Below are 13,312 nucleotides of genomic sequence, written 5' to 3' on the forward strand. Positions count from 1 at the left end.
GAAGTGCCCGTTTAACAGACGAGTTCTCGTTCGAAACCCTGATACTCCGAAAGAGTTTGTCCAGTTTGTACACGAAGTGCGTCCAGCTTTTGCCGTGACCCTCTCTACTCCTTCGCACATGTTATGTGGGTGAAATTATGATACCATGCCAAGTTTCAACATTTCCAGAATTCATTTTGTAGTGATTTTCAATTTCACGGTCATTTAACTCTCTAAACAATTAGGTAAATGACCAACAAACAACAAATGAGGTAACATGTTGGAAATTGATGATGTCGCTTTGAATGCTGCATACTAAACACAAAAGAAGTCCGGAGTTCAAATAAGTTTAAAAAGCATTGAAGTGCTCGTGTAACAGATGAGTTCTTGTCCGAAACCCTGATACTCCGAAAGAGTTTGTCCAGTTTGTACACGAAGTGCTTCCAGTTTTTGCCTTGACCCTCTCTACTCTTTCGCACATGCTATGCGGGTGAAATGATGATACCATGCCAAGTTTCAACATTTTCAGAATTCATTTTGTAGTGATTTTCAATTTCACGGTCGTGTGTTGGTGTTTGGGGGAGAGAACGACTTCTGTGTGTGTGTGTGTGTGTGTGTGTGTGTGTGTGGTAGTGGGGGGTTGACTTCAGATAAAGAGTGAGGTGTCTATATTTGAGGGACTTTAGCGTAATTGAGATATTGTGCACTCATGGTTGATCAATTTGTTTCACAGTTTGTACTATGAGATAACGATACTTTTGAACATGCGTGATATACCTTGATGTACCAGAATTACAAACCTAAGATTGGAATTTTGGAATTCGACTCCATCATTAGCTTTTGTAATTCATTTAAACGGAGGTACATTTTTTAAGCCGGGATTTCGTGATTTTCAATTCATATATCAAACCTAGAGATATACACATACGGGCATGTTCAAAGTTTATAATGATCCACTTTATTCATACACATACACATTTTTGCTTTTGTCATCATATTTAGGATAAACACATTTGGAATTTCATTTGAATTGGACCATATGATGGTATTTGCTTATAGTAGCTCAATGATCCATATTTGAATTGAATGGTCAATCTAAGTTTTGAGTTGGAGACATTGATTTTCAAAACTTGCACATTTTTTGCGTGCAAAACAAACATATTGTCGGCCATGATATCATAGTCGGTCGTACGAGAGCAGAATACTTATAATTTTAGGCGCCAAAAGCTTTCGGACCTCCCGCTCACATCGAAATATCACGTGCCCAAAAGTTTAGCCCTGCAATATTCCTGTTTTACCCCTGCCACGTGAAGGAAAAAGTGCTGCTTTGGTAACTCCACTGTTTTCCCCTCTTTGCCCCCAACATTCTTCCCCAGAGCCCCTCCCCTTCCCCTCCCCGACCCCCAACCACAGCAAGCCACCGAATCTAGTCCTCCGCCGCAACGGTGGACCTCACACCCCACCGGATCTACCTTCCTCAACTTGGAACCCCCAACTGCCAACTCACCACTTCACCGGAGCCGCTTCAGCGACTGGCTTGTCCACCGCTCTAAATCTCCTTGACCGCCATCATGGTCCACCGCACCGGATCTGCTTAACCGGTGCCCTCGTCCACCACAGCATAGGCCCTTCACTGACTCCCTCGTCCGCCCCTTTGCTGGCCCTTCATACAAGCCCTCGTCCGCCGCAACAGATCTGCCTCACCGAAAGCACTGTACAACGCGCCCGCTAAAGCCTTCGTCCACTGCACCGGACCCGCTCCACGGACGCCATATTCAACTCCACCGGCCCTGCTTTACCGACGCCGCAGCTTCATTAGGTTATTTCGATTTGTACTCCTTCGGGTTTTCTCTTTATCGTGCAACTGTTCACTTACCACAGATGAGCTTTCTTGTATGTCGACAGGCGCCACAACCGTAGCACCGGAGCCGCTTCAGCGATGGCGAAAGCCGGCCCAAATTCAACCACAACACGAGCACCATCGACGATCCTTAGCTATCAAGTATGACAACGATACCCATACGCCGCCGAGAATCAGGTACTATTATCCAACGGCCGGCGCCTATGTTCACTTTCCTAGCATAAGCACTGCACCTTTGAATTTCTTCAGGGCATCATTCAGTTTTTCATGAGATGCGTTATTCTGCTTGCACCTATAGGGCTATACTTCTGGCAGTGAACATGTTACATGTGCTAAATTACATACCAGTGCACATATAGTTAATATGCTTTAGTTTTGTTCTGATGCTACCTATTGGTTCCATCAGACTGCTTAATGTTCTCTATGCTTAATTACACATCAGCAAACTAGCATGTGGTTCCGCTGCTTTTTGTTCGTTTTACCTTACATTTTCTGATTCTAGCTATTACATCACTGCTCCGAGCCTCTGTTCATTACTTGTTTGTGTGTTCTTGATCTTCCCAAGTTGCATGACTAATTTTATGCTTCTATTAATTATGGAGCTACCAACCCCATCAAGCAAAATATTTGTTCTTTTGGGGCTGGCACCTCGAACAAGCATAAAAATAGAGGGAAGCAGATATACTCCCTCCGATTCTATTTACTTTGCGCATAACTCTTGACCCGCATACCAAGGAGGGCACTGGTTTAATTTTTCTGGACTAATTTGCCAATTAATTAGGGCAGAGGCGGATGGGGCGGGGCACAAAAGGAAACCAGCGCTAGGAATTGGCAACGCGTAGACTAATACGAGAAAACTGAAAAAAAGTTATACGCAAAGTAAAAAGAATCGGAGGTGGTATTGTTGTGTATGCACACACCCTTCTTTCATTAGTTTAGATGAACCATTGATGATCAATTCGGACCAGTGCATGCGATTAAATTAATTTTACCTAAATAGATGGTGCAGAATAAACTAGAACAACTAGATTTGCAACCACGGGATGCTAACGATATCTTCAAAGAACAATGCAACAGCAGCTAGGCTTCACATCAACATATGGTAAGCCAATGTGTTTTAGTACATGTGAAATGTAATGCGAGTGGGCTGCTTTCTTGGCTTGTGCCCTCAACGTGTAATCCTACCGAATTACAAATAGTTCAGTTGTCTGCTTTGCTGTATTGCTTGATTCGAATGCTTATTTGTTGTTACGCTATACCTGAGTTGGCCAATATGTCAGCAGTGCCTGCTGTACTATCATAAAGAAATGCATGCCTATTTCATTTGAGTCCTTAACTTTTCCTCTCAACTTCATCACAAGACTGTCTTCGTAGTTTATATGAGGCCACACTGTTAAGTGCTTTCTCAGATTATTTCAACTTCTTAGATGCCTTGGCAACTTAAATATAGCGGTTGTACACTCCCTTTCAACTAGGGATGTCAACTGGGTCCGGTTTAATCCCGATTAAAGTCCACTAGTGGTATGATAGTTCAAAAGAGTTTTTGTTTTTTTGAGGAAAATGAACTAGGGAGGTAGCAAAAACTAACTAGATGGGACTGGCGGATTTACTTTATTTGCCACTTACATCCCTAGTTTCATATTACCATTTTAATTTGTTTTCGGCTGATGCTGCTTCGAACCATTTAAATATAGTTTGCCATGCTCGGCAATAATTCGTCCATCGTTTACCATGTAAGCTTACTGCCAGGATCATACGATAACTATCTCTTACTGATGTCAAGCGGAAACCTTTCAGGATGCCGTTCACACTAGGACACAATGTACAACCCCAGAATCTATTTGTGGAAGCAGTGCGCCATCCATGTTACCAGATGGTAGCAGTTCAGAGGCAACACCGCCGGAGAGCAGTCTAAGCATAGATATTATAGTGCTTGAGGCTCTACTAGAGGCAGAAAGAGATGGTGTGGCTGCCATGAATGAGGTAATATTTATCTTGAGGTTGGAAATTTCGGAATTAGCGGCACGCATTATGTAAGCAACCCAAGAATTGGAGGAAGTAAGAATGTTGCATTTGAGGACGGAGGAGGTCCTGCTGTTTCTGCTATCTGAAGCCCAAGGTAATCACGGTTCTTCTTTAGATACCAGTTGAGATTTTCATTAGACTATTGTACTTGCATGTTGTGTCATGTCTCTGAATGGATTATGTTGCAAGACCCCCTATGTTGTCCATGTGTTGTAATGATCCGAATTTTTTAGGCGATGTAATCCTCAGAACTTGTATGATTGACATAAGGTGAACTGTTTGTCGTGTGAGCATATTGTATTGGATGAAATAACTGTTTGACTCAGAGTGTATCCAACCTACTGAATTCGAAGATCACGACATTTCTAAATCATAATCATATATAAAGGTGGAATAAATCTTTGTTGTGGTTTTGAAGAAATAAATAACGAAACGTATAATTATCTGTGGATATTCGTAATCGAATACAAATTGGATTTGAATTTAGTTTGCCAGGTCCCAGGGCAAACGTGAATGCTAATTCTCCCAAGTTTTGAACGAAGCGGCTAAACACCCAGTATAATTTGTGGGCTGCTCGAAGCAAGTGTTTGCGAGATGGAAATTACTGTCTACCCCTGACACTTGACATCCTTATCGACAGGATTTACACTGCTGTCAATAGGGGTAGACTAGTAACTTCAATCAGACCTGACACGATGGCCTCTGAGCCCATTCAGACATAGTGGGCAACGTGGGTAGAAAAACACATTTGATTCAAGCTCGTCTGAAAGACATGTGTCTCTTCCTCCATTTCCCCATTCATACACGGTGGGCGGCAAAACAAACTCTCCTCGTCCAAAATCGATGTAGGCTTATATTTAAATAGGGGCAGATGTGTAACTTCCATCAGACGTGACACAACCGCCCTACCCGTCAGCCCCGTCCATATACTGTGGGCGCCAACCGTGGGCGGCAAAACACCCTCTCCTCGCCCGAAATTGATGTAGGCTAATATTTTAAATAGGGGTAGATGTGTAACTTCCATCAGACGTGACACAACCGCCCTACCTGTCAGCCCCGTTCATACACCATGGGCGCCAACCGTGGGCGGCAAAACACCCTCTCCTAGCCTGAAATAGTTATCGGCAAATATTTGGGAGATGCGACATTACCGTCCTATCCCCAACCGACACGATGTCCGAAATTTTAAACGGGCAATAAGTTCGTAACTTTCCCCCATTTCAGAGAACCGCGTCCCAAAGTTTGAGATCCCCCCTCCCCTCCATTTCCACATTCATACACCGTCGGCGGCACGACAACCTCCGCACTGCGGCTAGCCTCCTCCGTCTGCCACCCCATCCTCCACCTTGCCGAAGCTTCTATCCCTACCCCGTTGTCCACTACAAGAGATGGACGTCTCTCATCAACGGCGCTGGACCAACATCCTTTCATTGCCTCCTCTCGCTTCATCGGTGCCGTCGTCCACCTTGCCGTTGCCGCTCCTACGACCGCCTCCTCCACGACAACAGGATATATCCCCTGACCCGGCCGTCTGCCGTCTAAAGTCTTCTTCCGTGCCGCCGACAGCCATCACACCCGCAGCACCCTCAACGTATCAGCATAGGCCTACACAGCGTCGCAAGAGAGGTGGTACTCTTCCATATGTGCTTAAGTTATTGATCTCACCTGGAAAATAGATCGTAATTTGTTTACTGTACTTTTCTTGTCTGTACCAAATCATAGTGGCTAGTTGAAAGCAAACATTGGTTGCGAAGTAGCTTTGTTCGGTTTGCACCTTCAGATCCGCCATGGCACGGGCACTATACTCATAAAGCTTATGGTTCCCCCCTTTATATTCACTACCATCATCGTAGGTGCTTCATGTCGTGCTAGCACTGCTCCTCAAGACCTCAGCCCAAAGCTTACGTGTTGAAATACGAATCTGATATGATGCTCATATCACTAAAATAGAGAACGTTTAATTTGTCACCTAATGTTCCTATATTTATTTCAAAAAGCATGTGCGCCACCCACTGGTCCAGCTAGTTCCACTTTCCTGATTTTTCTCTTGATGCTTAGTGTTTTCCCCTTTTATCTACTCTACTATGATCTGCGTAGGTGCTTTCTTTCATACTAGCATTACTCCACCCTTCAAGCTAAACAACATAACACTCATAATTCAAAAGCTTAGTTGTTCAAATATGATTGTGATATGATACTGATATTAGTTAACCGACACATTTAATTGGTTAGCTAAAGGTCCCACTTGAGTTTCCAAATGCATGTCGCGACATATAGAGAGACGACATAATTGCATTTCTTTGTCACTTGTTGACCGTACTTTCTTGTCTATACCAAATCTTAGTTGTTATTTCAAAGAAAACATCGGTTTCTAACTACCCTTTGCGCGGTTTGCAGCTTCAAATCTGCCATCCCACTGCCACGGTCAACACTGTACTCATCATGCTTATGTTTTCCCCATTTTATGATGACCACAATCAGCCTACGTGGTTCGTGCCGTAATAGCACTGCTCCACCCATCGAGCTAAACAAGCTTAGTTGTACAAATTCATATCTGATATTATTGCTGATATTAGTAAAACTGAGAGATGTTTAATTGGTTAGCTAAATGTTCTTACTTTAGTTTCGAAATGCATGTGAGCCACATATGGAGAGACCGGAAAGAATAGTATTTCTCTGTGCGCTCTAGTTCATCATGGGTGGCCAACCGACATTGTATTAAAAGACTTGTAATATCTTCAATCTGCTTGCTCTTCTGCTCTTCTTTAAGATGATACTCTTCTCTTGTGGTCGACTGGTCGGGTCGAGTTGTTCTCCCTTAGTATATTTTGAATCTGTCAGGTCAGGTCGACTTGTTCTTCTTTACTATATGTTGAAGCTATCATCTGCGAAGTGTCATCACTTATGGAGCTCTCATATTTTGAGTAGTAGGCCACATTATATTAATGCACACAACAAATTACAGCATGCATGGCATCTTTTAAAAGAATTGCAAAGATAGCACAAAGGGGTTTACAGGGAGGCAGTATTGGATTAGAATCACTTCTGCATTACAAAGAAAATCTCACTTGTTTTTATGTTTTCATGCATGTCAGATATTGTACATTATCAAAATGAATATGAGAATGGGCACACGAGAGGAATATTGCGGAATGATCCACTGCCTAACAAACTTGGCATGGTGGAGGATGGCCTATCTTATTCACCCATCAAGGTGCTTGCTCTAACTTTGCAAAGTTGTATTGGTCACACATATTTTGCTTCTGACCTCTTACATTACTTCTACTTTGTTACACCATCTGGTTAGTTTAAGCATCATATATGAGTATATGCCATACCTATCCATTTTCTGTACCTATTCCATGTGTCGTCACACTATGTTTTTCCAGTCAAATGTTGTTCTTTCGTAATAGGTGTCCAAAACGAAGAGGGTGAGTGCAGGTCGTCAAGAAGTACAAACTAGGTATTTGGAAAAGGTAGTGATACCTGTTAAATTAGATAGATCAGCAGCCACAGAAAACACAGGCCCAACTGTACCACACTTTACCCCTACTCCAGTGGCCAAACCCCTATTAGAACTGCTGGGAGCCCAGTGTCAGGTACTGTCTATGATATCAATTCAAAATTTGAACTCCTAAATTTCTACTTGTGCCTTATCTTCTCTCTTGTATGAAAACTAATTTCAGATGAATCTCCTTGCTCAAAGGATCATACGATCTCAGAACAATAATGGGCTCTGCATTGCTCTTGTCAGTACCTCTCTCCCTTTTGCCTTGTAACGTTGTACTTAATTAATTGCTATTTGATTATGTATCATCAGTCTGCACTTGAGCTTCATTATCCTCTGTTGCTTCCAATATTATTTGATCTATATTTACTCTTTGCAAAATGTAGAATAATGGCAACGCTTATAAAGAACTTTCTTTGGGGAATTTATTGAATTATCCTTCCATCAACATGGAGAAGGGCTTTGTCCAGCCCATGTTAACATGTAATGTAAGTTCATCCTTCTCAAGCCTTCAAACTTTGTTCTAGTATAGATTTCGATAGGCATCATTTCCTCCACTGTTGTTTGCTTTGCTGTTTACATCTGATTGGATGTTTGCAACAACTACCAGTTTCAAATAGCTGTAAAAACATGTTCCTTATGCAGAACAGATCCATTTATTTGCTTATATAATTGTGAAACCTGTTACGTGTCTCCTTGTTTCTCTTTCAAACTCGTATCTCTTGCGCCAGGCAGAACTTTAGGGAAGATAGTGAGCCAAACCATCTTGAGGACAGCGAGATGACCCCAAGGTCCTGTCTTGATGAAGACAGTGAGTTGAAGCTACTCACCAGCAGGTGTGAGACAACCTCTGTGCAGTCGCTGCCTCAATCAGTTCAACTTCTTCAGTCTTGACTTAAAGCGGAAAGGCTTGCTTTAGCTCAGCTTCGACTTGAAGTCAAAGATGCAATGAAGATGTCAGAGGACTGCCATGCGCACCATCATGCCTTAAGTCTAGTGTTGACGCATCTATCGTTGACACAACTGAGGTCTACTCAGCTTCTTCAGCTGTTTGGGGGGGCCCGACCTGGCCAGGCCTAGTGCCTTCTGAAGTGCTCTCAGTTTTGTATATTCTTTTGTCGGCACGTTTATTTGCACTGGTGGCGAACTTTGATGCATAGTGGACGTAATATGTGTGATAGCCGTGATAGCCTAGCGTAAGTTGCTTGCTTATTTATTTCCTTGTTGTCTTGTTTATTTGTTTGTTTCTAGTCATTGCAGTTCTTTTTCCGCGGTTTGCTAGTGGCTGCAATAACCTATTTTTTAAAACTAGGCCACAATAACCATGGGCTAATATTTACTGTAGTGACACTGGGCCTCCTACGGGCTGTAGAAACAGTGGGCCTTCTACAGGCCATAGAAACAGTGGGCCTTCTACGGGCCGTAGAAATAATGGGCCTTCTACGGGCCGTATCATCAATGGGCCTTATACTGGCAGTATGATCGATGGCCAAACATGGGCCAATAATAGGACGCATTATGGCCATAAACGGGCTAGAGTTGGAATCATCCGTTCATGGGCCGACCATAACGGGCCATCGTTAATAGGCCATATTTGATGACGCTATGAAAATGGCTTAACATATTAATGGACCACAAACGGGCCGACTGTAAGCACGGGCTGAATTTGGCCCACAAGCAGAAAATGACAGTAAGGGCCGTAAGTAAACGAATGCTGGAAATGAGCCCAAGAATAAATGGGCTCTGAGAAGGCCGAAAGATAACATGGGCTGGAAACGGTCCAACGGAATAACCAACCGTTAATGGGTATAAAGTGATACGCTGTTCATTACGGGCCAGTTTCACCACGGGCTGTTAATGGGTGTAAAGTGATACACTGTTCATTATGGGCCAGTTTCACCACGGGCCGTTAATAGGCCAAGAGTTACATAGGGCCTCATATGGGCCGAAAGACGTCATGGGTCATACATGGGCCAGAAGTGAAAACGGGCTGGAATCATATTGGGTGGCCCAGATGACGGTACTGGGCCTAATTCGGATAGGGCGTAACGGGCTTTGGGTTAGTGGGTTGTAAATGGGCTATATGCGAACAGGCCATTAACAGGCTTTACATGGGCCGGCCCGCCACCTTTTGACCAAGTCAAACGGGCCGGCCTTTTCACAGGAATAGGCCTCTGTTGGGCTGTGCCACGTGTCGACGTATCATAGGCGCCTATCTGACCCACTGACGAGCTGACACGTGTTTCATCCGGCCAATAAGAATTTTACACGTGGAAATTTCCCATTGGTCGGGGCTGTTAACGGGTTATCGGATCCAAGACCCAACCCGATAGCTTAACTGCGTTCCGTTATGGTGGATGCCATGTCGGTCACCCTTGACGAAACCACTTCTATGACGCGCGATTTATAGTCATGGAAGTGGACACTTCTGTGATGATAATTTTGGTAATGTCATGGAACACTTCTATGACACCACAGGTATGACTCTTGATTCTGTCATAAATTTGTCATGGATGTACATTCATGACAAAAAAGCGACCTACTATGACAAACACGTATCATCACGGAAGTGTATTTCTTTTGTAGTGATCCCACTTATGATTAACCCCTCTTGCAAGCATCCGCAACTACAAAACAAGTATTAAGATAAACCTAACCATAGCATGAAACATATGGATCCAAATCAGCCCCTTACGATGCAACTCATAAACTAGGGTTTAAGCTTCTGTCACTCTAGCAACCCATCATCTACTTATTTCTTCCCAATGCCTTCCTCTAGGCCCAAACAATGGTGAAGTGTCATGCAGTAGACATTCACATGACACCACTAGAGGAAAGACAACATACATCTCATCAAAATATCGAACGAATACCAAATTCACATGACAACTTATAGCAAGACTTCTCCCATGTCCTGAGGAACAAACTTAACAACTCACAAATCATATTCATGTTCATAATCAGAGGGGTATTAATATTCATAAAGGATCTAAACATATGATCTTCCACCGAATAAACCGACTAGCATCAACTACAAGGAGTAATCAACACTACTAGCAACCCACAGGTACCAATCTGAGGCTTTGGGACAAAGATTGGATACAAGAGATGAACTAGGGTTTGAGATGAGATGGTGCTGGTGAAGATGTTGGTGGAGATTGACCCCCTCCCGATGAGAGGGTCGATGGTGATGACGATGGTGATGATTTCCCCTCCTGATGAGAAGTTTCCCCGGCAGAACAGCTTCGCCAGAGCCCTAGATTGGTTCCGCCAAGGTTCTGCCTCGTGGCGGTGGAGTTTCATCCCGTGAGCTTGCTTATGATTTTTTTTCTGGACGAAAGACCTCATATAGCAGAAGATGGGCATCAGAGAGCTGCTAGAGGGCCCACGAGGCAGGGGGCGCGCACAGGGGGGTAGGGCGCGCCCCCACCCTCGTGGATAGTGGGTGGCCCCCCTCTGGTACTTCCTTCGCCCAATATTTTTTATATATTCTGAAACATGCTCCCGTGAAGTTTCAGGACTTTTGGAGTTGTGCAAAATAGGTCTCTAATATTTTCTCCTTTTCCAACCCAGAATTCCAACTGCCGGCATTCTCCCTCTTCATGTAAACATTGTAAAATAAGAGAGAATAGGCATAAGTATTGTGACATAATGTGTAATAACAGCCCATAATGCAATAAATATCGATATAAAAGCATGATGCAAAATGGATGTATCAACTCCCCCAAGCTTAGACCTTGCTTGTCCTCAAGCGGAAGCCGATATCGAAAAATATGACCACATGTTTAGAGATAGAGGTGTCGATAAAATAAAATACGGACATGAGGGCATCATGATCATTCTTATAACAACAACATATATATATATATATATTCATATGATTTCTTATGCTAAAGTAACAATTCATTCAAAATTTCAAGTACGAATCAGAAACTTCATTGAAAACTAACAAACTATAATCTTAGTCATTGAATCAATTGCAATTTATCATAACATCAGAAAGAGTCAATATAAGAGCGTTTCAGCAAGTCCACATACTCAACTATCATTTAGTATTTCACAATTTCTAACACTCACACAATATAAACGGGTATGAAGTTTTAGTCGGACACAGAGAAAGATAGGGTCTTATAGTTTTGCCTCCCAACTTTTTACCTCAAGGGTAATGTCAACAATAATAGTTCATGAAAACTCACATCCAATTAGCTATATATATCAAGATCTTTCCAACACATTGTGCTTGCTATGACTCTTGTATGAAGATCACTATGACTCTTGTATGAAGAATAAGACAAGAATAAAAGATATGCCCTTCGCAGATGGAAGCAGAGGTTGTCATGTGATTTTATGGTTGGATGCACAATATCTTAATGCGAAAGAATGTCACTTTATATTGCCACTTGTGATATGGACCTTTATCATGCAGTCTGTCACTTTTATTTCTTCCACATCACAAGATCGTATAAAGCTTATTTTCCCCAAACTAATAAATCATACATATTTAGAGAGCAATTTTTATTGCTTGCAACAATAACAACTTACTTGAAGGATCTTACTCAATCCATAGGTAGATATGGTGGACTCTCATGGCAAAATCGGGTTTAAGGATATTTGGAAGCACAAGTAGTATCTCTACTTGGTGCAAAGAATTTGGCTAGCATGAGAGGGAAACGCAAGCTCAACATGTTGGATGATCCATGACAATATAATTTATTTCGGATGTAAGAAAACATAACCCATTACATTGTCTTCCTTGTACAACGTCAACTCTTTAGCATGTCATATTTTAATGAGTGCTCACAATCAGAAAAGATGTCCAAGATAGTATATTTATATGTGAAAACCTCCCTTTCTTTATTACTTCTTATTAATTGCAACGATGACCAAAATTATGTTTGTCAACTCTCAAGAACTTTTATTCATCATACTCTTTATATGTGAAGTCATTACTCTCCATAAGATCCACAAGATCTATTCATTTATTTTTATTCTTTCTCTTTTATTTTATTCCCTCAAGATCATAGCAAGATAATCAAGCCCTTGACTCAACGCTAATCTTTATTATATATATAGCTCACGGACTCAATTACATAGAAGGATCATAAAGAAAAACTCAAAACTAGATCATACTAAAACTTTATTCTACTAGATCAAGATATTACCAAAAGGATCAAACTAAGAAAAATGGTAAAGATAAAGGTGTGATGGTGATACGATACCGAGGCACTCGCCCAAGCTTGGCAGTTGCCAAGGGGAGTGCCCATACCCATGTGTTTATGTCTCCTCCTCGGTGGTAGTGACGATGGAGTCATTGATGACGTAGGCTTGTCGTCCATCTTCCAAGGCATAGGCTCACCATCATAGAAGGATGATCGAGTCTCCGAGGTCCTCGAATCAGCAACCAAACTCATCCTCTTGAATCTATATTCATACTCACAGTTTTGGTTTTGTAGGTCATAGATCTGGGCTTGGAGATGCTCAATTTTCTCGTGAAGCTTGAAGATGGTCTCCCCGATGTTCCTGGCATCTTGCTTGGTGGTGTTGGTGAACTCCGTGATCATTATGTGATTGGTGTCGAGTCCATGTTCCAGCATCTCCTGGCACTTGAAAACTTGTTGCTCCATTGCTTCGAGTCTTGTCTCCATGCTTCCGGTCCTCCTTGTCCCTCAACATCGCGGATGTGCTGTAGCGACCAGACCTCAAACAGTCTGATCTCTGTGCTCCGGTGTCCTCCCTGGATCAGTAATGCTGACACCACACAGTACTCGGAGGATTTATAGCAGAGTAGCAATCACACACTTATTACATCGAGTGTCTCAAAAGAGAACTATTACAATAAATATGGCTTAAGGCCATCTAATAACGATAACAGTGGAAGGCTTGGAAGATAAGTGAGTCCATCAACTCCAATGGCATCACTGAGTATAGAACCACGACCT

This window comes from Triticum aestivum, chromosome 2A, assembly GCF_018294505.1.
Source record: "Triticum aestivum cultivar Chinese Spring chromosome 2A, IWGSC CS RefSeq v2.1, whole genome shotgun sequence".
NCBI classification, from domain to species: Eukaryota; Viridiplantae; Streptophyta; class Magnoliopsida; order Poales; family Poaceae; genus Triticum; species Triticum aestivum.